The sequence below is a fragment of the Tachypleus tridentatus genome, chromosome 3, assembly GCF_004210375.1.
Source record: "Tachypleus tridentatus isolate NWPU-2018 chromosome 3, ASM421037v1, whole genome shotgun sequence".
Classification (NCBI taxonomy): domain Eukaryota; kingdom Metazoa; phylum Arthropoda; class Merostomata; order Xiphosura; family Limulidae; genus Tachypleus; species Tachypleus tridentatus.
This window is the reverse complement of record NC_134827.1, coordinates 48,999,459-49,026,024: the sequence shown is the minus strand read 5'-3', so window position 1 is coordinate 49,026,024 and position 26,566 is coordinate 48,999,459. Positions and strand designations below refer to the sequence as shown.

Here is a 26,566-nt window from a genome sequence, read left to right as displayed (position 1 = left end):
ACAATGTTACCCTTCATTTGAACATTTTCGTCTCCTTTGGTATATTTTTAAGTTGAACACTTTAATATTTTGTAGTATACCCTTAATTTGAACACTTCAGTCTCCGTTAGTATATCCTTAAGTTGAACACTTTAATATTTTGTAGTATACCCTTAATTTGAACACTTCAGTCTCTGTTAGTATATCCTTAAGTTGAACACTTTAATATTTTGTAGTATACCCTGAATTTGAACACTTCAGTCTCCTGTAGTATATTTTTAAGTTGAACACTTTAATATTTTGTAGTATACCCTTAATTGAACACTTCAGTCTCCGTTAGTATATCCTTAAGTTGAACACTTTAATATTTTGTAGTATACCCTTAATTTGAACACTTCAGTCTCTGTTAGTATATCCTTAAGTTGAACACTTTAATATTTTGTAGTATACCCTGAATTTGAACACTTCAGTCTCCTGTAGTACATCCTTAAGTTGAACACTTTAATATTTTGAAGTATACCATAATTTGAACACTTCAGTCTCCTGTAGTACATCCTTAAGTTGAACACTTTAATATTTTGTAGTATACCCTTAATTTGATCACTTCAGTCTCCTGTAGTATATCCTTAAGTTGAACACTTTAACATTTTGTAGTATATTCTTAATTTGAACATTTGAGTCTCCGTTAGTATATCCTTAAGTTGAAAACTTTAATATTTTGTGGTATACCATAATTTGAACACTTCAGTCTCCTGTAGTATATCCTTAAGTTGAACACTTTAATATTTTGTAGTATACCATAATTTGAACACTTCAGTCTCCTGTAGTATATCCTTAAGTTGAACACTTTAACATTTTGTAGTATACCCTTAATTTGAACACTATAGTTTCCGTTAGTATATCCTTAAGTTGAACACTATAATATTTTGTGTATACCCTTAATTTGAACACTTCAGTCTCCGTTAGTATATTTTTAAGTTGAACACTTTAATATTTTGTAGTATACCCTTAATTTGAACACTTCAGTCTCCTGTAGTACATCCTTAAGTTGAACACTTTAATATTTTGTAGTATACCCTTAATTTGAACACTTCAGTCTCCTGTAGTACATCCTTAAGTTGAACACTTTAATATTTTGTAGTATACCCTTAATTTGAACACTTCAGTCTCCTGTAGTACATCCTTAAGTTGAACACTTTAATATTTTGTAGTATACCCTTAATTTGAACACTTCAGTCTCCTGTAGTACATCCTTAAGTTGAACACTTTAATATTTTGTAGTATACCCTTAATTTGAACACTTCAGTCTCCTGTAGTATATCTTTAAGTTGAACACTTTAATATTTTGTAGTATACCCTTAATTTGAACACTTCAGTCTCCTGTAGTATATCCTTAAGTTGAACATTTTACTCCACCGTATACCCTTAAGTTGAAGAATTTAATCTCGTGTAGTATACTCTTAAGTTGAACACTTTAATCTCCACAAGTATATCCTTAAGTTAAACAGTTTTATCTCCACTTGTATATCCCTTAGTTGAACTGTTTTATATCCACTAGTATACCCTTAAGTTGAACTGTTTTATCTCCAGTAGTATATCCTTAAGTTAAACAGTTTTATCTCCACTATTATGTCCTTTAGCTGAACTTTTTTATCTCCACTAGTTGTCTCTCTCGGTTTCAATAAAATAGCGATTAGTGATATTTTATTTAACTTGATGGATTTAATCTATATATAAGAGTTTATGTATATGAATGTTTTTTTCTCTCTTACTTTATAAAGTGACTTAAAACATACTTAAACTGAAACCCAGTCATACTCACGATCAGAACGTTTTCTTATAGTAATTTCTTTGAACCCGCAGATTTGCGTGTTGTCACACACGTGCCTAAAGCCATCTGGTGGTAGATCCGGTGTATCTAGAACATTTAAATTAATCAATATTAGATGTTATCAGTAGTGATATCTTTATAGCTGTAATTTAATTCAGGTTTTAAAATGAATATTAAATCTATCTGTGAATGAAATCCACTAAGCTTACAGTTGTTTTTAACTGACAGTCCAGTTGAACGTTTGATACAATTTGTTTGTTTAGAGGAGTTGACTTTCTCCAAATAAAGAGGGCTGAAAATCCACGTTGTTATTATGCACAATAAATAGAATAAAAATAATTTTGAATATGCAAATTAGCAAATCACGTGACAATACAGCCGATATATAGTGCCCCCCAAAATTTATCATTTTGGGTAAGACTATTTGACAGCCCCTTCTAACGCAAAATATCAATAAACTCACACCCAAAAATTTTAACAGATAGAGGATTTAGAATTTAAGACAAGCATATTTAATACCATTGAGAAAAAAAAGAATAAGGAATAACGTGGGGTGTCGGAATCATCCAGAAAAAGACTTCTATCAAGTCGTACTCCAACTTTGGTAAGCAAAGAAAGGCAGGAGGTGAAAATCTACGAACACAAAAGTCATAGGTCAGTAAAGCCTTCCACGTATCCCGGGAAACACAGTATAACAGATTCTCGGTCTGGTCACGTGCACCCAAGCTTCATTCTGACGTACCAAACTCAAACTAAAAATGAAACAGGTGTTCATAATGTTTTAAATAAAGTTAGCAGTAAAAAACCAAAAGGAAAGCAGTTAGTCATCACCACTCATTGCCAACTCTTGGGCTACGCTTTCACCAATGAATTGATTGTACATAATAACACTCCCACGGCTGAAAGGACGAACATTCTTGGTGGGACGGAGATTGGAACCTGCGACCCTCAGATTGGGAGTCGAACGCCCTAAGCACATGACCATGTTGGGCCATTGCTGTGAGATCGGGCTGTTTATATCGGTAATGGTAAATCATTGTTCTAACACAGAGTAAAATGTTTATTGAGAGCAAGAACAAAGTGATGATGTGCTTTTTAATGAAGAGCTTTTTGTAATAAACATTAAGCTGCAGGGCTATTGCTAAGATGCACGGTGGTCAGTTTGTTTGTTTTTTGAATTTCGCGCAAAGCTACACGAAAGCTATCTGTGCTAGCCATCCCTAATTTAGTAGTGTAAAACTAGAGAGAAGGCAGCTAGTCATCACCACTCACCGCCAACTCTTGGGCTACTCTTTTACTAACGAATAGTGGGATTGACCGTCACTATATAAGGGCGAGCGAGCATGTTTGGTGCGACGGTGATTCGAACCCGCGACCCTCAGTTACGAGTCGAACGCCTTAACCCACCTGGTCATGCCGGGCCTTACGGTGGTCAGATTGAAACATGTCCGAACGTCGTGAGGCTCCGAAACAGTTTGTACTCAGTAGAATGTTGCCTTTGATAGATTTTCATATAAACTCGTGACACCTGCTGGGGATATTTTAATCACGCAAAATGAAACTACCAACTAAATATTTCTTAAACAGGAATGCATTAAAACTTGCAGAGTCGAAACCCCTAAATGTCCTTCTACGATAAATTCCACATTTAACTTCTTCATAACACAGTACTCTCTTTAAGAAAAAGTAACTTCATTTTTTGTGTTCTACAGTGAATTTCATTTTTAAAAATCTCAACTACGTGTTCAGTTACAGAATTGACATATCTGACAAATACAAAACCAACGTACCTGCGACAGTGTACAGGTTGAAAACTGTTCATTAATCATTGTTTCTCAGGGTAACAAAGAAACACGTTGGCAAGTAACGTTGTTAATCTGGAACCCATCGCTGCTTGGTCATGAACGGTATCTATGAAAAACAATTGTATCTCAACAACTGCTGAAAAACATACTCTAGTAATGTTTTTTTACAATTTATATTTGGAATACTTTATTAACAGCCATATTTGACGCAAGGTTTACAGGAATATCGTCACATAGAGAGAAACCGCATTAAAAATTGTCTTTTTATTAAACCCTAAATCTCGCATTTCATTAGAATAAATTATTTTATAGTATAGTCACTGTACCTAAATCTTTTAAACTATTTTTAAAAGAAATCAATGCATACGTGATTTTAACTGATACAGTTTGTCTGACAGGACAACATTTCTTCTGGACTTTTGCAACGCCTTAAAGAATACCTGGATAATAACTTGATTGTTTTATTCTAGAGTATTAATCTTGTATCAGTATATTATGTTTCTTCAATTCAACAGATACCTTCTGTTTTTGTAGAACTTACCTTTGAAATGTACTCACGTTTGCCACTGTTAATATCCACCATCATACCCTTAGCATGCTCCTTTTACACTCCACTAGTATTCCCTTGCATTGATTCTTTGGTTTACACCAGCATATCTAAACTTTGCTACTTTTGATTTTTACCATTGTACCTCTAGTTTGATACTTTTTATGACTATACCCCAAGTTACCTCCCTTTGGTACTTGGGTATGTATCCCTATACAGATATGTCCTGAACATAGCAGTAACCAAAGTCACATGTTAATTATAACAAATAATGCTGTATTCCAACAGTATTTCCTGTCTAATATATCTATCTTTTAAACACAATGTTATAATAAATAGTTTCTCTGGTAGTTGTACACGTATTTTGAGCGTATAAACAGCTTCACCCAAACAAACCCAATTGTAATAACCAGCATACTTTACACACGTTGTCGGGGATTGAGGTCAAAGGGCGGAGAATAAGAAATAATGAGATTTCTACGTGTAGAGGCGCTGTTATTTTGTTACACATCTCATGTGATTTGAATAATAAATCGTGGCCAGCTTATGAAGTAAAGATGTCATACAGGTTAGTATAACACCATATGAGATCTTCAAAGCTTCCTGTATTCTGATTGGCTCAAACAGGTTCTCTGTCTGAATTATTACTTCTCCAATAAATAAATAGAATATGTGATAAATGTTGCGAGTGTTCTGTATGAAACTACAACGACGACACAGTACGTCTCAGAAATGACTTACGACCAAGTTTGTTTTCTTCCTCACTGTCACGTGATGATTAATATGTTGTTCACTGATTGGTCAAAAGAGATATCTCTGGAAATCAGATAGCAGCTGTGGGATTATTGAAAATGCTTCAAGTTGAAATAATCTACACTAGTAATTCCGTGAATTAGATAAAGCTTCAAATTTGGATTAACGTCTAGTAGACTCCCTCTACCGACAGATTTGATGTTGTTTACAAGCCTTACGTGTTTCAAATAAAGAGAGTGAATTAAAACTTGTAAGAAACATTACCTCAGTACCATTCGGTGAGAGAATTACTTAATATAAAGCAAAGTGTGTTATCCAAGTAATTACAGAGGGAGTGGCAAAGCGAATGATTAATTATTAATTTCTTTAATATCAAGCTGACTTCAGATTTGAATTTTTCTTTTGGTTACTGAAGACAACCAGTGCAGGTGTAATAAGTGGTAAGAATATATTTCTTAGTGACATAGCACTGATTTATGGTGACCATTATTTTCCACTTTTTAATAGCCTTTTATTTAAACCAATAGAAAACAAATTTTATTTGACATGCCTTTCGCTCAATCTAATATACTACACACGGTTGTCGAGGGCCACAAAACCAGGGTAAATACCTAGGCTTTACAGACTCTTCCTTCTCAACTGATGGTATACCATGTGACAGTCCTTATTATGGATAACTACTGTAGATGGTTGAAACACTATTAGTTTAGACAGTTAAGATAACTATTGTAGATTGTTGAAACACTAGTTAGTTAAGTAAGTTAAGATAACTACTGTAGATGGTTGAAATACTAGTTAGTTTAGACAGTTAAGATAACTATTGTAGATTGTTGAAACACTAGTTAGTTAAGTAAGTTAAGATAACTACTGTAGATGGTTGAAATACTAGTTAGTTTAGTAAGTTAATATAACTATTGTAGATGGTTGAAACACTAGTTAGTTAAGTAAGTTAAGATAACTACTGTAGATGGTTGAAACACTAGTTAGTTTAGTAAGTAAAGATAACTACTGTAGATGGTTGAAACACTAGTTAGTTTAGTAAATCAAATATAACTACTGTAGATGGTTGAAACACTAGTTAGTTTAGTAAATCAAATATAACTACTGTAGATGGTTGAAACACTAGTTAGTTTAGTAAATCAAATATAATTACTGTAGATGGTTGAAACACTAGTTAGTTTAGTAAATCAAATATAACTACTGTAGATGGTTGAAACACTAGTTAGTTTAGTAAGTAAAGATAACTACTAGAGATGGTTGAAACACTAGTTAGGTTAGTATGTAAACATAACTACTGTAGATGGTTGAAACACTAGTTAGTTTAATAAGTTAAGATAACTAATATAGATGGTTGAAACACTAGTTACTTTAGTATGTTATGGTATCTACTGTGGATGGATGAAACACTAGTTAGTTAAGTAAGTTAAGATAACTACTGTAGATGGTTGAAATACTAGTTAGTTTAGTAAGTAAAGATAACTACTGTAGATGGTGGAAACACTAGTTAGTTAAGTAAGTTAAGATAACTACTGTAGATGGTTGAAACACTAATTAGTTTAGTAAGTTATGATAACTACTGTAGATGGTTGAAACACTAGTTAGTTTAGTAAGTTAAGATAACTACTGTAGATGGTTGAAACACTAGTTAGTTTAGTAAGTTATGATAACTACTGTAGATGGTTGAAACACTAGTTAGTTTAGTAAGTTATGATAACTACTGTAGATGGTTGAAACACTAGTTAGTTTAGTAAGTTAAGATAACTACTGTAGATGGTTGAAACACTAATTAGTTTAGTAAGTTAAGATAACTACTGTAGATGGTTAAAACACTAATTAGTTTAGTAAGTTATGATAACTATTGTGGATGGTTGAAACACTAGTTAGTTTAGTAAGTAAAGATAACTACTGTAGATGGTTCAAACACTAGTTAGTTTAGTAAGTAAAGATAACTACTGTAGATGGTTCAAACACTAGTTAGTTTAGTAAGTTAAGATAACTACTGTAGATGGTTCAAACACTAGTTAGTTAAGTATGTTAATATAACTACTGTAGATGGTTCAAACACTAGTTAGTTTAGTAAGTTAATATAACTACTGTAGATGGGCAAACACTAGTTAGTTTAGTAAGTTAAGATAACTACTGTAGATGGTTCAAACACTAGTTAGTTTAGTAAGTAAAGATAACTACTGTAGATGGTTCAAACACTAGTTAGTTAAGTATGTTAATATAACTACTGTAGATGGTTCAAACACTAGTTAGTTAAGTATGTTAATATAACTACTGTAGATGGTTCAAACACTAGTTAGTTTAGTAAGTTAATATAACTACTGTAGATGGGCAAACACTAGTTAGTTTAGTAAGTTAAGATAACTACTGTAGATGGTTCAAACACTAGTTAGTTTAGTAAGTAAAGATAACTACTGTAGATGGTTCAAACACTAGTTAGTTTAGTAAGTTAAGATAACTACGGTAGATGGTTCAAACACTAGTTAGTTTAGTAAGTTAATATAACTACTGTAGATGGTTCAAACACTAGTTAGTTTAGTAAGTAAAGATAACTACTGTAGATGGTTCAAACACTAGTTAGTTAAGTATGTTAATATAACTACTGTAGATGGTTCAAACACGAGTTAGTTTAGTAAGTAAAGATAACTACTGTAGATGGTTCAAACACTAGTTAGTTTAGTAAGTAAAGATAACTACTGTAGATGGTTCAAACACTAGTTAGTTAAGTAAGTTAAGATAACTACTGTAGATGGTTCAAACACTAGTTAGTTAAGTATGTTAATATAACTACTGTAGATGGTTCAAACACTAGTTAGTTAAGTATGTTAATATAACTACTGTAGATGGTTCAAACACTAGTTAGTTAAGTAAGTTAAGATAACTACGGTAGATGGTTGTGACACTAGTTAGTTTAGTAAGTTAATATAACTACTGTAGATGGTTCAAACACTAGTTAGTTTAGTAAGTAAAGATAACTACTGTAGATGGTTCAAACACTAGTTAGTTAAGTATGTTAATATAACTACTGTAGATGGTTCAAACACTAGTTAGTTTAGTAAGTAAAGATAACTACTGTAGATGGTTCAAACACTAGTTAGTTAAGTAAGTTAAGATAACTACTGTAGATGGTTCAAACACTAGTTAGTTAAGTATGTTAATATAACTACTGTAGATGGTTCAAACACTAGTTAGTTAAGTAAGTTAAGATAACTACGGTAGATGGTTGTGACACTAGTTAGTTTAGTAAGTTAATATAACTACTGTAGATGGTTCAAACACTAGTTAGTTTAGTAAGTAAAGATAACTACTGTAGATGGTTCAAACACTAGTTAGTTAAGTATGTTAATATAACTACTGTAGATGGTTCAAACACTAGTTAGTTAAGTAAGTTAATATAACTACTGTAGATGGTTCAAACACTAGTTAGTTTAGTAAGTTAATATAACTACTGTAGATGGTTCAAACACTAGTTAGTTTAGTAAGTAAAGATAACTACTGTAGATGGTTCAAACACTAGTTAGTTAAGTAAGTTAAGATAACTACTGTAGATGGTTCAAACACTAGTTAGTTAAGTATGTTAATATAACTACTGTAGATGGTTCAAACACTAGTTAGTTAAGTAAGTTAAGATAACTACGGTGGATGGTTGTGACACTTGTTAGTTTAGTAAGTAAATATAACTACTGTAGATGGTTGAAACAACAGTTAGTTAAGTAAGTTAAGATAACTACGGTAGATGGTTGTGACACTTGTTAGTTTAAGAACAGGTTAAGTTGGTGATGCTTGGTCTTGTTAAGAGCTAGTGAGAACCAGTAAGTTGGTTTTGTTTGTTCTTGTTGTGAAGGCTGCATTATAAATTAGTAAAGTCGTGTTAGCACTTTCCGCCATACCGGAAGTAAGCCATTCTAATTACTGTTATTGCTGTAGTGAGTATAATATTATAAGGTTTAAAAAAAAAATAAAACAGTTTACTTCCGAACGTTTGTTGGAGAGAAGAATCCAAAATCTTAATATGTGAAAAGAAAGTTCGTTGAGCGTTACTTGGAAATTCAATTTGGTTCGGCTAAACAATGGCCTTGAACTCTTTGCTGAGCTATTTGTTAGAGCACCTGACCTGGACGTGATAAAAACGTGAATCCGACAGGAGTGTGTATGTTAAAAATTATTCAACACGAGATAACTACCCCCCTTCCCTAATCTGTGGGTTGTATCACCAGAGACGTTTGTGGAATTACTGATAAAGTCACCATCCACCACAGCCCACCAAGCAGTGGAAGATAAACGAGGGAATGTCTGAGAACTGAAACTACATGCATGTTGTCCAAATAACTAATCAGGAAAACATCTTGACTTATTTATATCTGTTGCCTTGACAATAAGCAATTTGTGGAGTTAATTGGCAGAACAGAGTGAATCCGACATTGGAGTATTTGTTTAAAGAATTTCAAAGATAACGGAGTAACTTGGACACCAGGTGTAAAACATTCTCTGGTTCTAACAAGTCTGAATCAGTCAAACTACACTTCCGTCTTCACAACAAACTGTTAATTATGAAACTATAATTTACTACTTTATCATGTTACGTCTCTAAAATAAAACTAATGTTACCAACTTATGTACAAGTTAAAAAGAATTGTGGATTTTATAAAACTATTGTCAAGTATATACACGTACGTATATCACAGTAATATAAATATAGCGTTAATACATGAATTAATAGTGGAAGATATAAATAAAACAATAATCAACTCAGTATAGTGCACATAAAACACTATAAGATAGCAAATTCAATTTTTTTATGACTATGGTTTTGTTCACGTATTATTTTTTTCTGTCGTTTAGTTTATCAATGAATTATAGTTGAATTATCAAAGATTATCGACTCATAGTGGGTAGAATAAATAGAACTCTTATCGACTAATTGTGTGTAGAATAAGTAGAATTATTATCGACTAATTATGTGTAAAATAAATAGAATTATTATCAACTTATTGTGTGTAATATAAATAGAACAATTATCGAATAATTGTGTGTAATCTAAGTAGAACTGTTATCGACTAATTATGTGTAAAATAAATAGAATTATTATCGACTAATTATGTGTAAAATAAATAGAACTATTATCGACTTATTGTGTATAATATAAATAGAACTACTAGCGACTAATTTTGTGTAATATAAGTAGAACTGTTATCGACTAATTGCTTGTTGAATAAATAAAGCTTCTTGTAGCGAGTTATTATCTTCATCATCAGAAGTATAATAAAATTAAATATTTTTTGATGTTTATAATTTATTATTTCTTCAACTCTTATCGTTTTTACCTTTTATTACAATAATATTTGGTTTTATTATTTCTTCAACTCTTATCGTTTTTACCTTTTATTACAATAATATTTGGTTTTATTATTTCTTCAACTCTTATCGTTTTACCTTTTATTACAATAATATTTGGTTTTATTATTTCTTCAACTCTTATCGTTTTTACATTTTATTACAATAATATTTGGTTTTATTATTTCTTCAACTCTTATCGTTTTTACATTTTATTACAATAATATTTGGTTTTATTATTTCTTCAACTCTTATCGTTTTACCTTTTATTACAATAATATTTGGTTTTATTATTTCTTCAACTCTTATCGTTTTTACCTTTTATTACAATAATATTTGGTTTTATTATTTCTTCAACTCTTATCGTTTTTACCTTTTATTACAATAATATTTGGTTTTATTATTTCTTCAACTCTTATCGTTTTTACCTTTTATTACAATAATATTTGGTTTTATTATTTCTTCAACTCTTATCGTTTTACCTTTTATTACAATAATATTTGGTTTTATTATTTCTTCAACTCTTATGGTTTTACCTTTTATTACAATAATATTTGGTTTTATTATTTCTTCAACTCTTATGGTTTTACATTTTATTACAATAATATTTGGTTTTATTATTTCTTCAACTCTTATCGTTTTACCTTTTATTACAATAATATTTGGTTTTATTATTTCTTCAACTCTTATCGTTTTACCTTTTATTACAATAATATTTGGTTTTATTATTTCTTCAACTCTTATCGTTTTTACATTTTATTACAATAATATTTGGTTTTATTATTTCTTCAACTCTTATCGTTTTTACATTTTATTACAATAATATTTGGTTTTATTATTTCTTCAACTCTTATCGTTTTTACCTTTTATTATATTAATATTTGGTTTTATTATTTCTTCAACTCTTATCGTTTTACCTTTTATTACAATAATATTTGGTTTTATTATTTCTTCAACTCTTATCGTTTTACCTTTTATTACAATAATATTTGGTTTTATTATTTCTTCAACTCTTATCGTTTTTACATTTTATTACAATAATATTTGGTTTTATTATTTCTTCAACTCTTATCGTTTTTACATTTTATTACAATAATATTTGGTTTTATTATTTCTTCAACTCTTATCGTTTTTACCTTTTATTACAATAATATTTGGTTTTATTATTTCTTCAACTCTTATCGTTTTTACCTTTTATTACAATAATATTTGGTTTTATTATTTCTTCAACTCTTATCGTTTTTACCTTTTATTACAATAATATTTGGTTTTATTATTTCTTCAACTCTTATCGTTTTTACCTTTTATTACAATAATATTTGGTTTTATTATTTCTTCAACTCTTATCGTTTTTACCTTTTATTACAATAATATTTGGTTTTATTATTTCTTCAACTCTTATCGTTTTTACATTTTATTACAATAATATTTGGTTTTATTATTTCTTCAACTCTTATCTTTTTTACCTTTTATTACAATAATATTTGGTTTTATTATTTCTTCAACTCTTATTGTTTTTACATTTTATTACAATAATATTTGGTTTTATTATTTCTTCAGCTCTTATCGTTTTTACCTTTTATTACAATAATATTTGGTTTTATTATTTCTTCAACTCTTATCGTTTTTACCTTTTATTACAATAATATTTGGTTTTATTATTTCTTCAACTCTTATGGTTTTTACCTTTTATTACAATAATATTTGGTTTTATTATTTCTTCAACTCTTATCGTTTTTACCTTTTATTACAATAATATTTGGTTTTATTATTTCTTCAACTCTTATCGCTTTTACCTTTTATTACAATAATATTTGGTTTTATTATTTCTTCAACTCTTATCTTTTTTACCTTTTATTACAATAATATTTGGTTTTATTATTTCTTCAACTCTTATTGTTTTTACATTTTATTACAATAATATTTGGTTTTATTATTTCTTCAACTCTTATCGTTTTTACCTTTTATTACAATAATATTTGGTTTTATTATTTCTTCAACTCTTATCGTTTTTACCTTTTATTACAATAATATTTGGTTTTATTATTTCTTCAACTCTTATCGTTTTTACCTTTTATTACAATCATGTTTATATTTTATTATTTCTACGATAATCTCTTCTACCTATCATTTTAATTATGTTTATATCCTATCTTTAACTTTACTCTCTCTCTCTTTCATTGTATCTATTTTTAATTATAAAATAGAATTTTTATCATGAAGTTGTTATTAGCTCAGTATGTGTATTTCGAATTTACTTAAGTGTCCTATTTTCATTCCTTTGTGACTTAGTATTAAGGCCGAGGGTTTATAACCCTAAAAACAGGATTTCGATATCTGCAGTGGAGAGTCCCCTCTGTGTACTACTTTTCGCTTGACAAGAAACAAAACAAGAAAAACACAAACTCCTATGCAGGTTGAACCTTGTGAAATATTATTTCAATTTCTGACGAACGTACACCGTTAACAGCAAAGATACCCAAGTCTAAAAACAAAATCCACTCTTATCTGGAAAACTAAGAGAGCTGAAACAGTATCTCTATTTCGCTATATCAACTACTAGGCTGATTTTCGTTCTTCGTCAGTTGTATTAATATCACGGACAAACAACGGAAGAATCAAACTAAACGTATGTTTATATTACGTCACTTCCTCTAGTTTACTGTCTCGTGAAGAATGTTGACATCACCGTAGCATTCCGACCAATAATACCTTCGTTTGCTTTGAATTTTGCGCAAAATTACACGAGGGCTATCTGCGCTAGCTGTCTCTACTTTAGCAGTTTAAGACTAGATAAAAGGCAGCTAGTCATCACCACCCACCGCCAGCTCTTCAGCAACACTTTTACTGATGAATAGTGGAATTGACTTTAATATTATAACACACATACGACTGAAAGGGCAAACATGTCTGGTATGACAGGGATTGGAACCCGCGACCCTCGGATTACGAGTCGAACGCTCTTACACGCTTGGCCATGCCGGGCCACTGAAGGGTTCGTAAATTTACTGTTCATGCTGTGGTTACACGAGCCTCTCCGATAACAAGTGATAAATAGATAAACAATGTAGAATACATTAAATACTTATAAATTCGACTTCAAGTTACACTACACTACACTTGTTCAATTTGATTCACAGAAGTTGGTTGTTATGGAGTTGGCTGTTGTAAAGGGTTTCACTTTTTCTACCGAGTAAAATAAAAATACATAAACTCATAAACAGAGAAAACTAACTTCGATTGATTGACAACTTCTCATTGCTTGATTGATTGACAACTTATCATTGATTGATTGATTGACAACTTATCATTGATTGATTGACAACTTATCATTGATTGATTGATTGACAACTTATCATTGATTGATTGACAACTTATTGATTGATTGACAACTTATCATGGATTGATTGACAACTTCTCATTGATTGATTGTTTGACAACTTATTAATTGATTGATTGACAACTTATCATTGATTGATTGACAACTTCTCATTGATTGATTGACAACTTATCATTGATTGATTGATTGACAACTTCTCATTGATTGATTGACAACTTATTGATTGATTGATTGACAACTTATCATTGATTGATTGATTGTCAACTTCTCATTGATTGATTGATTGACAACTTATCATTGATTGATTGATTGACAACTTCTCATTGATTGATTGATTGACAACTTCTCATTGATTCGTATGGTTTCTCTTGAAATCTGATTTCAATATCTTTACATTCTGATTACCTTGCTTTTCATCAACATTGTTGCTCAAGTCATTTAGGTGTATTTTTTTCCTGCATTTTTTTGCTTAAGTATAAACCTACGCAATAAAGTGCCTGTTCTGTACCCATTACAAGAATCGAACCCACGATACTAGCGTTGTAAGACATCGAAGTTACTTCTAAGCACGTGGAAGATAAGGCGTAGCTTTGAAATACATAATTTTTTTATTTTAGATTAAGGCTCTTTAGGACTTAAAAATGATTCTCAGAATACGATAGAGTTGAAGAGAACGTATCTGCTACGATAGAGTTGAAGAGAACGTACCTGCTACCTATACAGTTGAAGAGAACGTACCTGCTACCTATACAGTTGAAGAGAACGAATCTGCTACCTATAGAGTTGAAGAGAACGTATCTGGTACCTATACAGTTGAAGAGAACGAATCTGCTACCTATAGAGTTGAAGAGAACGTATCTGCTACCTATAGAGTCGAAGAGAACGTATCTGCTACGATAGAGTTGAAGAGAACGTATCTGCTACCTATAGAGTTGAAGAGAACGTATCTGCTACCTATAGAGTTGAAGAGAACGTATCTGCTACCTATAGAGTTGAAGAGAACGTATCTGCTACCAATACAGTTGAAGAGAACGTATCTGCTACCTATACAGTTGAAGAGAACGTATCTGCTACCAATACAGTTTATTTTTATTATTTCTTTCTCTGTCGTCATGAGTCCACACGAATACTTGATACTTAATACACCTGTAGGTGTATTAACAATTACCAAATTTAGGCTTCACGTGCTCTGAATCACGCTTGGTTGAGCTCACATAATCTCGTTCTCACCGACATGTCAATAAAAAAAACGTTAACATTTGTTGGTTCTTTGTTTTATCAGTTCTCAGTGTTGATTTTGTGACGAAACACGATAAAATATGCAAATAATTTGATTTCAAGGAACATTTGAGTTCATTTCTTAGCACGTAACTATCTTTACTTACAGGAACATTTGAGTTCATTTCTTAGCACGTAACTATCTTTACTTACAGGAACATTTGAGTTCATTTCTTAGCACGTAACTATCTTTACTTACAGGAACATTTGAGTTCATTTCTTAGCACGTAACTATCTTTACTTACAGGAACATTTGAGTTCATTTCTTAGCACGTAACTATCTTTACTTACAGGAACATTTGAGTTCGTTTTTTAGCACGTAACTATCTTTACTTACAGGAACATTTGAGTTCGTTTTTTAGCACGTAACTATCTTTACTTACAGGAACATTTGAGTTCATTTCTTAGCACGTAACTATCTTTACTTACAGGAACATTTGAGTTCGTTTTTTAGCACGTAACTATCTTTACTTACAGGAACATTTGAGTTCATTTCTTAGCACGTAACTATCTTTACTTACAGGAACGTTTGAGTTCGTTTTTTAGCACGTAACTATCTTTACTTACAGGAACATTTGTGTTAGTTTTTTAGCACGTAACTATCTTTACTTACAGGAACATTTGAGTTCATTTCTTAGCACGTAACTATCTTTACTTACAGGGACATTTGAGTTCATTTCTTAGCACGTAACTATCTTTACTTACAGGAACATTTGAGTTCATTTCTTAGCACGTAACTATCTTTACTTACAGGAACATTTGAGTTCATTTTTTAGCACGTAACTATCTTTACTTACAGGAACATTTGAGTTCATTTCTTAGCACGTAACTATCTTTACTTACAGGAACATTTGAGTTCATTTCTTAGCACGTAACTCTCTTTACTTACAGGAACATTTGAGTTCATTTCTTAGCACGTAACTATCTTTACTTACAGGAACATTTGAGTTCATTTCTTAGCACGTAACTATCTTTACTTACAGGAACATTTGAGTTCGTTTCTTAGCACGTAACTATCTTTACTTACAGGAACATTTGAGTTCGTTTTTTAGCACGTAACTATCTTTACTTACAGGAACATTTGAGTTCGTTTTTTAGCACGTAACTATCTTTACTTACAGGAACATTTGAGTTCGTTTTTTAGCACGTAACTATCTTTACTTACAGGAACATTTGACTTCGTTTTTTAGCACGTAACTATCTTTACTTACAGGAACATTTGAGTTCGTTTTTTAGCACGTAACTATCTTTACTTACAGGAACATTTGAGCTCATTTCTTAGCACGTAACTATCTTTACTTACAGGAACATTTGAGTTCATTTCTTAGCACGTAACTATCTTTACTTACAGGAACATTTGAGTTCATTTCTTAGCACGTAACTATCTTTACTTACAAACTAAAAATTTGAACACGTGAAAACGAAATGTACTTCACTTTGGGAACGTGTTACAATATTATCAAGTAATAAAAAACATTTTTACACTTTCTACTTAATATTACCCGGATTTACAACGCTAAAATCAGGGGTTCGATTCCCCTCGGTGGGCTGAGCAGATAGCCCTTTGTGGCTTTGCTATAAGAAAAACACCCAACACCCTTAATATTACAGTAATTGTTACTGTGGTGACCTCTATAGAATTATATGCAAATTATAAATTGTGACTCATAAAATTTATGATACTTTCCAATTTAAAATTTGTTAATTTCTAGGCCTATAACAGTCAAATGGAACCTTAAAAGTAATCAAATTATCGTCTATTTACTTAAGATATTTGAGTACAAAATCATTACTGAAACATTGAATTTAAAAATTACATGAAAAAAGTGTTAATAGTGTAGTAACTGGTTTTCAGTCTATTTGTGTTTGTTTCAAGGAACCACAAAACAACAGGAAAACTGTCTGTGCTCTGCCCGCTACGAGTATCGAAATCCTGTTCTAGGGTTGGAAGTCCGCTGTGCCACTGGGGAAACCGTCTATATGACTATAAATAGTGGGAACTTGTAAAAGGTCGATAAAACCGATTTAGTTAGGCCTGATATAATCACATAATATTTACAAAATTCAATAAAAACTGATTTAGTAACACATGCAATTATGTGATGTTTAAAAGCTCACGATGTACCGATTTAGTTAGGCCTTTTACAATTATATAATCTTTAAAACTTCAATGTTCGCTGATTTAGTTAGGTCTTTATATAATATTTAAAAAAACTGATAAAAACTGATTTAGTTATGCCGTGTTAAACCATATAATTTAAAAAACAATTTTTTTGCTAACCGAATTGTTTCTTATAAAGGAATGTTATTACATAATGACGGTGTTATAACTCGCAAAAACACAATGATATATAACTGTCAAAATATTATTAACTATGTACTCACTTTTTACAAACGTTTAAAAACAAGCCCGCCAGTTTCCGATTATATGTTCCTATATTTAAAAATATTGTGTATAGGACAATTTTTAGTAAACCACACAGTAAGTTTGATTTTTGAATTTCGCGCAAAGCTATACGAGAACTATCTGCGTTAACCGGCTATATTTTAACAGTGTAAGACTAGAGGTAAGGCAGCTAGTCATTACCACCCACCGCCGACTCTTGGGCTACTCTTTTACTAACGAATGGTGGGATTGGCCGTCACATTATAATGTGTTCGTCGTTTGTCTAGAAAGTAAATAAAATAAGACTATCTTTTCCACAGAGAACACACGTGTCGCTAGAGTCCTAGCTGTGAGTTGACTTGCTTTATTGTCCTAATATAACGATGAAAGCGGTGAGTTCTGGTTAATATCGGTTTGCAGATAGCCACTCCTTCTTGAAAAATAACAGTGGTCATTTTCTTATTCATTGTTCCTCTAGATACCCTTGAATGAATGTGCTCAAGCAATTGATGCTATAAGTTGCTACAAGACGTCTTTCAACCTAGATCCTGCTAATATAGTAATTGGTCAGTAGTTTTCTAGCATCAACCAATAGAATTTTCTGGAAAAAGGTTTCTTGTAGTCTCATGACCTTTCAGAATTCTGGATACAGTACACTGGTGTTAGGTACCCTATTGTTCTGGAAGTGTTCATGCCATTTCTAGACAGTCGAACAATATGATACCATGTAACTTCTGGAACGTTACGAGACATACCTCTAAACCATGTACAGATAAACTGTCTGGACAAAACATTGATCTAGAAACAATACAGCGAGTAATCATCATCCATTGTCAACTCTTGGGCTATTCTTTACCAACGAATAGCTGGATTGAGCGTTACATTATAACGTCCCCACGACTGAAAGGACAAGTATGTTTGGTGCGACGGGGATTTGAGCTCGCGACTCGATTTACATGCAATTACTATTCCATACAAGTGGACAATAACATCAACATAGAAGATTATTTAAACATTTTGACCAAGACTGTATAATAAACATTTTAATAATAATTTCTGTTCATTTTAAATAACCCAATATGATTTATTTCTGTTTCCTTATTATTTGTTGTTATAAAAGTTGTTCAGTGAGTAAAACCATTATATTAAATTTTCTTAAGGAAACTGAAAATGTATTCATTATTTAGAAAATTATACAGAAAATTTCCATTATTCTTTAACCTGTTGACTGCCAAGTATTTCAGCTGCTACAATACAACTCTAATGCTTCTTCGTCTGGTAACTTTTTTCGTGACGCCATTTTGGATCGAAAGTGAAACAATTTGTAAGTAGGGCAAATGCATGTATGGTGCTGACATCTAGCGTTGAAGATAGGTATTATTGAGAACGAATTAACTCGTCCGTGGCACTGTGTTACCGATCGGTTTGGACGAGTTATCTCGTCTACGGCACTGAAGAGGTTAATGTTTTATGTAAGTCTTATACAGAAAAAGTGTTGATGTAATTTTAAATATTTCACACCTCGGATCACCCTAAGATATGAAAGTCAATATAACATTATTAACTGGTAAATATCAACCAAAATAATTCACACCAACTATACTTGTTGGTGTTTAGAACAGAGTATATAACAAATCTAATTTTCATAATTCTTCAACCATTCACCGACTCTCACATCAACAATGTGATGTAATAACTATATCATTTTACTTAAGGGAAACAGCAGACATATGTTGAAACCTCACACCAAGAGAAAATGGTATTTTACGCAGAGGACGTACAATTATATACAGAGGGAGAGACACTTAACACAGAATCAACGTGATAGGGACATTAATGGATCATGCGAAGTTGTGACCTAATGATACATAAAGTCGTCGGGTTCTGTGTAAGAAGCTTTATTTACATAAATAAACTATACAAAAACGACATCTTCTTCGGTAAGGTATATTTTAGGTTACTAAATATAAGACATTATCACAACAAATCTATTTATTTCCACACTTTAGGTTACTAAAAATCAAACATTACCACAACAAATCAATTTTCTCTTTCTACACTTTAGGTTACTAACTCTAAGACATTATCACAACAAATCTATTTTTTTCCACACTTTAGGTTACTAAATATGAGACATTATCACAACAAATCTATTTTTTCCACATTTTAGGTTACTAAATCTAAGACATTATCACAACAAATCTATTTTTTTCCACACTTTAGGTAACTAAATATAAGACATTATCACTACAAATCTATTTTTTTCCACACTTTAGGTTACTAAATCTAAAACATTATCACAACAAATCTATTTTTTTCCACACTTTAGGTTACTAAATATAAGACATTATCACTACAAATCTATTTTTTCTTCCTACACTTCAGGTTACTAAATCTAAGACATTATCACTACAAATCAATTTTTTCCACACTTTAGGTTACTAAATATAAGACATTATCACAACAAATCTATTTTTTTCCACACTTTAGGTTACTAAATCTAAGACATTATCACAACAAATCTATTTTTTCCACACTTTAGGTAACTAAATATAAGACATTATCACAACAAATCTATTTTTTTCCACACTTTAGGTTACTAAATATAAGACATTATCACTACAAATCTATTTTTTCTTCCTACACTTCAGGTTACTAAATCTAAGACATTATCACTACAAATCTGTTTTTTTCCACACTTTAGGTTACTAAATCTAAGACATTATCACTACAAATCTATTTTTTTCCACACTTTAGGTTACTAAATATAAGACATTATCACAACAAATCTATTTTTTTCCACACTTTAGGTTACTAAATATAAGACATTATCACAACAAATCTATTTTTTCCACACTTTCGGTTACTAAATCTAAGACATTATCACAACAAATATATTTTTTCCACACTTAATGTTACTAAGTCTATGACAGTATCACTCCAAGTCTACCTTTTCCTCCTACACATAATGTTACTAAGTCTATTACAGTATCACTCCAAGTCTACCTTTTCCTGCTACACATAATGTTACTAAGTCTATGACAGTATCACTTCAAGTTGACCTTTTCCACCTACACATAACGTTATTAAGTCTATGACAGTATCACTCCAAGTCTACCTTTTCCTCCTACACTTAATGTTACTAAGTCTATGACAGTATCACTCCAAGTCTACCTTTTCCTCCTACACATAATGTTACTAAGTCTATGACAGTATCACTCCAAGTCTACCTTTTCCTCCTACACATAATGTTACTAAGTCTATGACAGTATCACTTCAAGTTGACCTTTTCCACCTACACATAACGTTATTAAGTCTATGACAGTATCACTCCAAGTCTACCTTTTCCTCCTACACATAATGTTACTAAGTCTATGACAGTATCACTCCAAGTCTACCTTTTCCTCCTATACATAATGTTACTAAGTCTATGACAGTATCACTCCAAGTCTACCTTTTCCTCCTACACATAATGTTATTAAGTCTATGACAGCATCACTCCAAGTCTACCTTTTCCTCCTACACATAATGTTACTAAGTCTATGATAGTATCACTCCAAGTCTACCTTTTCCACCTACACATTACGTTATTAAGTCTATGACAGTATCACTCCAAGTCTACCTTTTCCTCCCTACACATAATGTTATTACGTTTATGACAGTAGCACTCCGAGTCTACCTTTTCCTCCTACACATAATGTTACTAAGTCTATGACAGTATCACTCCAAGTCTACCTTTTCCTCCTACACATAATGTTACTAAGTCTATGACAGTATCACTCCAAGTCTACCTATTCCTTCTACACATAATGTTACTAAGTCTATGACAGTACTCTCCAAGTCCACCTTTTCCTCCTACACATAATGTTACTAAGTTTATGACAGTATCACTCCAAGTCTACCTTTTCCTCCTACACATAATGTTATTAAGTCTATGATAGTATCACTCCGAGTCTACCTTTTCCTCCTACACATAATGTTACTAAGTTTATGACAATATCACTCCAAGTCTACCGTTTCTTCCTACACATAATGTTATTAAGTCTATGACAGTATCACTCCAAGTCTACCTTTTCCTCCTACACTTAATGTTACTAAGTCTATGACAGTATCACTCCAAGTCTACCTTTTCCTCCTACACATAATGTTACTAAGTCTATGACAGTATCACTTCAAGTTGACCTTTTCCACCTACACATAACGTTATTAAGTCTATGACAGTATCACTCCAAGTCTACCTTTTCCTCCTACACATAATGTTATTACGTTTATGACAGTATCACCTGAGTCTACCTTTTCCTCCTACACATAATGTTACTAAGTCTATGACAGTATCACCTGAGTCTACCTTTTTCCTCCTACACATAATGTTACTAAGTCTATGAAAGTATCACTCCAAGTCTACCTTTTCCTCCCACACATAATGTTATTAAGTCTATGACAGTATCACTCCAAGTCTACCTTTTCCTCCTACACATAATGTTACTAAGTCTATGACAGTATCACTCCAAGTCTACCTTTTCCTCCTATACATAATGTTACTAAGTCTATGACAGTATCACTCCAAGTCTACCTTTTCCTTCTACACATAATGTTATTAAGTCTATGACAGCATCACTCCAAGTCTACCTTTTCCTCCTACACATAATGTTACTAAGTCTATGATAGTATCACTCCAAGTCTACCTTTTCCACCTACACATTACGTTATTAAGTCTATGACAGTATCACTCCAAGTCTACCTTTTCCTCCTACACATAATGTTATTACGTTTATGACAGTAGCACTCCGAGTCTACCTTTTCCTCCTACACATAATGTTACTAAGTCTATGACAGTATCACTCCAAGTCTACCTTTTCCTCCTACACATAATGTTACTAAGTCTATGACAGTACTCTCCAAGTCTACCTTTTCCTCCTACACATAATGTTACTAAGTTTATGACAGTATCACTCCAAGTCTACCTTTTCCTCCTACACATAATGTTATTAAGTCTATGATAGTATCACCTGAGTCTACCTTTTCCTCCTACACATAATGTTACTAAGTTTATGACAATATCACTCCAAGTCTACCGTTTCTTCCTACACATAATGTTATTAAGTCTATGACAGTATCACTCCAAGTCTACCTTTTCCTCCTACACTTAATGTTACTAAGTCTATGACAGTATCACTCCAAGTCTACCTTTTCCTCCTACACATAATGTTACTAAGTCTATGACAGTATCACTTCAAGTTGACCTTTTCCACCTACACATAACGTTATTAAGTCTATGACAGTATCACTCCAAGTCTACCTTTTCCTCCTACACATAATGTTATTACGTTTATGACAGTATCACTCCGAGTCTACCTTTTCTTCCTACACATAATGTTACTAAGTCTATGACAGTATCACTCCGAGTCTACCTTTTCCTCCCACACATAATGTTATTAAGTCTATGACAGTATCACTCCAAGTCTACCTTTTCCTCCTACACATAATGTTACTAAGTCTATGACAGTATCACTCCAAGTCTACCTTTTCCTCCTATACATAATGTTACTAAGTCTATGACAGTATCACTCCAAGTCTACCTTTTCCTTCTACACATAATGTTATTAAGTCTATGACAGCATCACTCCAAGTCTACCTTTTCCTCCTACACATAATGTTACTAAGTCTATGATAGTATCACTCCAAGTCTACCTTTTCCACCTACACATTACGTTATTAAGTCTATGACAGTATCACTCCAAGTCTACCTTTTTCTTCTACACATAATGTTATTAAGTCTATGACAGCATCACTCCAAGTCTACCTTTTCCTCCTACACATAATGTTACTAAGTCTATGATAGTATCACTCCAAGTCTACCTTTTCCACCTACACATTACGTTATTAAGTCTATGACAGTATCACTCCAAGTCTACCTTTTCCTCCTACACATAATGTTATTACGTTTATGACAGTAGCACTCCGAGTCTACCTTTTCCTCCTACACATAATGTTACTAAGTCTATGACAGTACTCTCCAAGTCTACCTTTTCCTCCTACACATAATGTTACTAAGTTTATGACAGTATCACTCCAAGTCTACCTTTTCCTCCTACACATAATGTTATTAAGTCTATGATAGTATCACTCCGAGTCTACCTTTTCCTCCTACACATAATGTTACTAAGTTTATGACAATATCACTCCAAGTCTACCGTTTCTTCCTACACATAATATTACTAAGTCTATGACAGTATCACTCCAAGTCTACCTATTCCTTCTACACATAATGTTACTAAGTCTATGACAGTTCTCTCCAAGTCTACCTTTTCCTCCTATACATAATGGTACTAAGTCTATGACAGTATCACTCCAAGTCTACCTTTTCCTCCTACACATAATGTTATTAAGTCTATGACAGTATCACTCCAAGTCTACCTTTTCCTCCCACACATAATGTTACTAAGTCTATGATAGTATCACTCCAAGTCTACCTTTTCCACCTACACATTACGTTATTAAGTCTATGACAGTATCACCCAAGTCTACCTTTTCCTCCTACACATAATGTTATTACGTTTATGACAGTAGCACTCCGAGTCTACCTTTTCCTCCTACACATAATGTTACTAAGTCTATGACAGTATCACTCCAAGTCTACCTTTTCCTCCTACACATAATGTTACTAAGTCTATGACAGTATCACTCCAAGTCTACCTATTTCTTCTACACATAATGTTACTAAGTCTATGACAGTACTCTCCAAGTCTACCTTTTCCTCCTACACATAATGTTACTATGTTTATGACAGTATCACTCCAAGTCTACCTTTTCCTCCTACACATAATGTTATTAAGTCTATGATAGTATCACTCCTGAGTCTACCTTTTCCTCCTACACATAATGTTACTAAGTTTATGACAATATCACTCCAAGTCTACCGTTTCTTCCTACACATAATGTTACTAAGTCTATGACAGTATCACTCCAAGTCTACCTATTCCTTCTACACATAATGTTACTAAGTCTATGACAGTTCTCTCCAAGTCTACCTTTTCCTCCTATACATAATGTTACTAAGTCTATGACAGTATCACTCCAAGTCTACCTTTTCCTCCTACACATAATGTTATTAAGTCTATGACAGTATCACTCCAAGTCTACCTTTTCCTCCCACACATAATGTTACTAAGTCTATGACAGTATCACTCCAAGTCTACCTTTTCCTTCTACACATAATATTATTAAGACTATGACAGTATCACTCCAAGTCTACCTTTTCCTCCTACACATAACGTTATTATATCTATGACAGTATCACTCCAAGTCTACCTTTTCCTCCTACACATAATGTTACTAAGTCTATGAAAGTATCACTCCAAGTCTACCTTTTCCTCCTACACATAATCTTAGTAAGTCTATGACCGTAACACTCCAAGTCTACCTTTTCCTCCTATACATAATGTTACTAAGTCTATGACAGTATCACTCCAAGTCTACCTTTTCCTCCCACACATAATGTTATTAAGTCTATGACAGTATCACTCCGAGTCTACCTTTTCCTCCTACACATAATGTTATTAAGTCTATGACAGTATCACTCCAAGTCTACCTTTCCTCCTACACATAATGTTACTAAGTCTATGACAGTATTACTCTAAGTCTACCTTTTCCTTCTGCACATAATGTTACTAAGTCTATGACAGTATCACTCCAAGTCTACCTTTTCCTCCTACACATAATGTTACTAAGTCTATGATAGTATCACTCCAAGTCTACCTTTTCCACCTACACATTACGTTATTAAGTCTATGACAGTATCACTCCAAGTCTACCTTTTCCTCCTACACATAATGTTATTAAGTCTATTACAGTTTCACTCTAAGTCTACCTTTTCCTCCTACACATAATGTTATTAAGTCTATTACAGTATCACCCAAGTCTACCTTTTCATCCTACATTAATGTTACTAAGTCTATGACAGTATCACTCCAAGTCTACCTTTCCTCCTACACATAATGTTACTAAGTCTATGACAGTATCACTCCGAGTCTACCTTTTCCTCCTACACATAATGTTACTAAGTCTATGACATTATGACTCCAAGTCTACTTTTTCCTCCTACACATAATATTATTAAGACTATGACAGTATCACTCCAAGTCTACCTTTTCCTCCTACACATAATATTATTAAGACTATGACAGTATCACCCAAGTCTACCTTTTCCTCTTACACATAACGTTATTACGTTTATGACAGTATGACTCCGAGTCTATCTTTTCCTCCTACACATAATGTTATTAAGTCTATGACAGTATCACTTCAAGTCTCCCTTTTCCTCCTACACATAATGTTACTAAGTCTATGACAGTATCATTCAATTAAGTCCTGCTATAATTATTTACACATAAGTTTTCTAAGTTATATTTTGTTTCTTGTTTTTCATCTTGAGTTATGTTTAATGTTACCTTCTATTGTTCATTGTCTATCATTTTCATAAAATGTTTACATTGATTCTGGTAAAGTGATTGTTCACAATACAATCAATAGCATGAGATTAGTTTGTAGTTTTGTTTTGGAAGGTATCTGACATATTATCACGTTATATTTTTATATGTTATATTAGTGTAACAAGTGGATATTGAAATAAAAATAAGTCTTACTTTCTAAAGAAAGTCACTTCATAGTGTTGTTATCTCGATACAGCGGGCTAATCTTCTAAAAACTTGCTTTGAAACTGGGACCCACCTTGAGAAACAGCCAGATTCTGACTTCCCTAAAGGTCATGTGTGGTCACTTCACTCCTAGTGTTTTATTACCCCCAACTTGCTGTCAACACACCCCTCCAGGGATGGCTTGTTTTTTCTTTTCTCTTGTTAGAACCGGTTTTGTCAACCAACTCATATAGCATTACCAATTACCAAACGATTAGAGTGAATTTTCTCCCAAATCTCAAGTCGTTTTAGAAAGAGCATTTGTTTGAAACGCACGTTCAGTATTGGGGAAACTTGTTGTATGTACAAGAGACATATTGTGTCTGTACGTGTCCATCATTAGCTTAACGCTACTCAAGGGATTTCTATGGAATCTTACTTTACTTTATTCGGCAATGGATGCGAACCACAAACCCAAGGATGTAAAGTTCGATACCCTAATTATTGGACTTATACTCTAGTTCTGGCACGAATCTGTAAAACTAACACACGAGTATACAATATCCTTGAATCAACTCCGACAACACGCATGGCGGTGTAGCCACCTACATTGTTGAAAACACGAAGGAAAGACGTATCTTTTTTATTAGTGTAAAACGCATACTCAAGAA

General features: G+C 32.3%; 1 long non-coding RNA gene across 1 annotated transcript; it reads right to left on the bottom strand.

The window, feature by feature from the left end:
• Positions 1-1,801: 1,801 nt before the first annotated feature.
• LOC143246062 (uncharacterized) lies at positions 1,802-26,333 on the bottom strand. The gene is made up of 3 exons (XR_013025761.1): positions 25,905-26,333; positions 3,601-3,721; positions 1,802-1,897 (listed from the first exon to the last, which is right to left on the bottom strand). It is a non-coding gene; the product is annotated as an uncharacterized LOC143246062 (long non-coding RNA).
• Between the last annotated feature and the right edge of the window lie 233 nt (positions 26,334-26,566).